The sequence below is a fragment of the Galeopterus variegatus genome, unplaced genomic scaffold (assembly GCF_000696425.1).
Source record: "Galeopterus variegatus unplaced genomic scaffold, G_variegatus-3.0.2 Scaffold3588, whole genome shotgun sequence".
NCBI classification, from domain to species: domain Eukaryota; kingdom Metazoa; phylum Chordata; class Mammalia; order Dermoptera; family Cynocephalidae; genus Galeopterus; species Galeopterus variegatus.
The window spans coordinates 152974-157740 of NW_007729699.1; the positions used below are offsets into that span (position 1 = coordinate 152974).

General features: G+C 43.1%; 1 pseudogene; it reads right to left on the reverse strand.

Annotated features, from left to right (window-relative positions):
• Positions 1 to 1138, reverse strand: part of LOC103601097 — a 47491-nt pseudogene extending 46353 nt beyond the window's left edge.
• Positions 1139 to 4767: the final 3629 nt, after the last annotated feature.

The window sequence follows — 4767 nt, forward strand, 5'->3', positions numbered from 1 at the left end:
AAAAAAAAAAAAAAAAAAAAAAAAAAAAAAAAAGAGGCCTGGAATTCAATACTACTGTTCTCCCTACAGACTCTAGAAAGTCAACTTTGAGACTCAAGGCTGAGAAATGACTTCTAATTAGCCCTTCTCCCAAAGCAAGAAACCCTCTTTTTTTTTTTTTTTTTTTTTTTGTGACTGGTAAGGGGATCGTAACCCTTGGCTTGATGTCGCCCACACCGCACTCAGCCAGTGAGCGCACCAGTCATCCCTATATAGGATCCGAGCGCACCAGTCATCCCTATATAGGATCCGAACCCGCGGTGGGAGCGCCTTTGCGCTCCCAGCTCTGCACTCTTCCGAGTGAACCACGGGGTTGGCCCAGAAACCCTCTTTTTGTCTGTCCCTCTTATAGCACCCTTTGGTGGAGTCCCATGAGCTGCATATGTCCTTACTTCTCATGTGCTTTTCAGCCATATCTGAGTGGTCAGCTGTTACTGCCAACTTATCTCATGCACATTCCTGCTGCCACTCCAAGAATTCATGTGCAGCCACGGGAGACCTCAACACTCTCATCCCTGAGGCTGCCTTTATTGGGCAGGGCCTTTTCAGATAGTCCTGAATTCAATTTTTTCCACCTATTCCAATATGTGCAGCCATGTGTAAGTTATAACTTCTGAGCCTTGGTTTTATCTTAATGGTAAAATCAACATAATGATACTGATCTCAAAGGGTCATTGTGAGTATTGAAACCAAAGGAGTTAACATATGTAAGGAGCTGGGCATGGAATTGACCTATTTTGGTCCCCAAAATACGAACAATAAAAGAGTAATTAGTTAAAATAGAATCCAAACTTCTCTTTCTCGTAGTTTATAAGGTTCTTCACAGTCTGTTTCTTTGGCACTCTCTACCTCTAAAGGGTTTTTTCCTTTAACCAACCAATTCTCTGACACCAGTGGGGTGTCCTACAATTCAATTTTGACACTAACTACCTGGAGTGAGCTTTCAACTCCACAAGGTTTACAGGCTCAGGTCCACAAGACTGCCTGCACTTCAGATGCCAGGTGCAAGAATCAGGTTCCCAAGATTACTTACACTCCTGTCCGACTTGGCTACAAAGTCAAAGTCAGGAATTCCCACAACCCCCGCCCCCACCTTCATGTTCAATGACTTGCTAGAATGATTCATAGCACTCAGGAATATGTTTTACTTATTATTACAATTTCTTATAGAGGATACAAATGAATAGTCAGATGAAGAGGTACACAGGGTGAGGTCTGAAAGGATCCCAAGTACAAGAGTTGGGCTGTGTCACCCTCCCGGCACATGGATGTGTTTGCCAATTTGGAAGCTCCTCAAACCTATTGTTGAGCAGTTTTTAGTGGAGGTTTCATTATGTAGGTACAATTGATTAAATTATTGGCCATTGGTAATTGAACTAAATCTCTAGTTTCTCTCACCTCCCACAGGCTGAGGTGAAAGTGGGGTGGGGGGAGCTTCTAATCAAGTTCTAGGCTTCCAATCAAGGCTTGGTCTTTCAGATGACCAGCTCCCACCCTGGAGCTATCTAGGCACCCTGCAAGACTTGCTTCATTAGCATAAACTCAGGTATAGTCAAAAGGGGCTCCTTGTGAATAACAAAAGACACTCCTATCACCCCTATCACTCACAAAATTCCAAGGACTTTAGGAGCTCTGTGCCAGGAACCAAAGCTTAAAAGTATTATTACACTCAGCCTCTCTTTTTCTACTCTCTCCTGCTATATTGTGTTTTTGCTTGAACACACCAAGAACATTCTCCACCAGGGACTCTATTCATGCTATTTCCCTTCCCTAGAAATCCATTGTGTTAGTCCATTTTCCATTGCTTACAGCAGAATATCTGAAACTGAGTAATTTATAAAGAAACAGAATGTATTTCTTACGGTTTTGGAGATTGGGAAGTCCAACGTCGATGGAACAAATCTGGTGGGGGCCTTCTTGATGGAAACTCTCTATAGTTATTGCAGCCAGGGTCTGTGGCGACTATTGCCATCATGAGAGCAGCAAGAATGCTACCAAACTCAGGTCTGGCTGCCTGTCCCAAACAAAAACAGTGGCTTGGCTCACCAAAATCCAGGGCGGTCAGCTCCTGGCTTGGCTCATCAAAATCTGGTTACTGAACCCAAGTCCAGCTGTCTGCCCCAAACAAAAACAAATGACTTGAAGGTCAAATGTTGGTGGAATAGGAAGTCAGCTTTATTCAGGTGTCATGAAGAGAGATGTCAGCCTAGCCCTTCTCTACAGCAAACCCAAAGGAGATGGCCAGACTAAAACCGTCTCAAAGACTCAGATATACTGAGGGGTTTTTAAAGAGGGGATTGAGGGAACAGAATGTGGAAAGTGAAAAGCAGGAGGGAGGGGGTCATGTAAGGGTCCAGTTGCAAAATTTTGCCAAGGCTCCTTCAGCCTTCTCTTCTTGTCCCTGATGTTATCTTAGGTTCCTCCAGAATTCTGATTGCTTTGGGATGGAATCAGCACAGCTTTATTGAAGTCTTCCTTGGTTTCTCAGGGTCTGGATAGTACATGTCTCATGGCAAGTTTGCAGCTCCAGACTGACTGGAAAACAACTTTACATTTATGTAAATAATGTCATCTTGCTCCATAACCAAGGCTCAAAATAGGAAATAACCATGAGAAAAGAGAGAACTCAGAGAAATGCACACTAAGGAAAAAACTATGTCCTCTTTTTTCCCTTAAAGCCCATGCAATTTAGGGTCTCAACATGGCTTCAGTCCTCTTCACTCCAGCAGGAGCTCATTTTTTTTTTTTTTTAAAAGATGACCGGTAAGGGGATCTTAACCCTTGATTTGGTGTTGTCAGCACCACGCCCAGCCAGTGAGCGAACCGGCCATCCGTATATGGGATCCGAACCTGGGGCCTTGGTGTTATCAGCACCGCACTCTCCCGAGTGAGACACTGGGCTGGCCCAGGAGCTCATTTTAATATGTTCATTTGCTCTCCTTCTAAAGCCCTCGGTCTACTCTCTGAGAACCCATTAAACCATTAATCCATTCATAAGGGCACAGACCTCATGATCCAATCACTTCTTAAAGTTCCTCCCTTTCAAATACCATATTGGGGATTAAATTTCAACATGAAGTTTGGAGGGGACAAACATTCAACCCATAACATCTGTCTGCATGGCGCATTCTCTCACTTTATTCTCTGCTCAGAGGTCAACTTCTCAAAGGTCAACTTCTCAGGAGTCCAGTCCAGACCACTGTACCTGAAAGAGCACCTGGGCTCTCTATAACCCCCTTCTTTGTTTGTCTTTGTAGCACTAATCACTCTCTGATATAATATTTGCTTTTTTATTTGTTTATTTCCCATCCCCATCCTCAAAAAGAATATAAACTCCATGAGGGTAGCAACTTTGTTTTCTCCATTTTGAACCTACAGCATGTAGATTGGCTCCTGACACGGTAGGAGTTCAACAAACATTAGTTGAATGGAAGAATAATTTATTTGCCCAGCTCTGAGAGATGGAAGGTCTATAGGTCAAGCACGGTGCTTGATAAATCCTGGAACTGAGACAAAATGCAGCTTTCCAACCTTGCATTTCATGGTGAGGAGGTCTTTCCCATTCCTTTCCTTTCCCTTTTGTCCTTCAGTGGTCCCCAGGGGATGCAGCACTGCAAAGGTCTCTTCCAGCCTGACCTGCCCCCACGCAGAAGGGGGTCCTCCCCCCGTAAGGCTAGTCAACTGTCCAGAGCTCCGCAGAAAATTCCAACCTGAGCATTCTCATCTCTTAGAAGGAGTTGTCTTCTGAAATCTCTTGGGGCTTAAATCAGGACCTAGGAAGAAGAGATACTTATCAAATGTTTGATAAGTATGTGAATGGAAGAATAAATATAATGGTGCTTCAAAAAGTTCATGAAAAGATTTGTATTATCTCCTAATCCTGTTTTTCCAGAAACTTTTTGAAGTACCCTCGTAGATGAATGAAGTCATGTAATTCATGTCTTCCACAGCAAAAGGAACTTTTCAGATTAAGGTAAGAAACTTGATATGGGGATAATCTCCTGAATATCTAGGTGGACCCAATCTGATTACACGAACCCTTAAAAGGGGAGAATCTTTCTCAACTGTGGTTAGAGGGAAATGTGACTAGGGAAGAATGAGGTTGTTCCTTGTGTATTGGGTTTTTCAGTGTCTTTCAATCCATCTACAATATTTACCAGAACAAGTGCTGTGGTGTGAATGTCCTCCAAACTCATGTTGGAACTGAACCCACAATATGGTGGAAGATGGGGTCTTTAAGAAGTGATTGGTTCTCGAGGATCTGTCCTCATGAATCGATTAATCCATTCATGGAGTAATGGGTTAATGGTTCAGTGGGCTATCATGGATGTGGACTGGTGGCTTTATAAGGACAGCACGTGAAAGAGCTCTTGCTGTCCTCGCCATGTGATTGCCTGTGCTGCCACAGGACCCTGCAGAGAGCGCCCCCACCAAGAAGGCCCTCACCAGATGTGCTCCCTGGACCTTTGACTTCCCAGCCTCCAAAGCTGTAAGAAAAAAAATTTCACTTTCTTATAAATTACCCAGTTTCAGGTATTCTGTTATAAGCAACAGAAAAAGGAAGGACTAATATAACAGGCAATTTAAGATCTTCCTTTATCTTCAAATTTTCCATCAGCTCAGTTTCTCCTCAGCTCAAGTTTTATTATGAACATTTTCAAATACAAAAAAACGTTGAAAGAATATACAACAAACTACCAGAAATGCTCCACTCAGATTGAACAGACG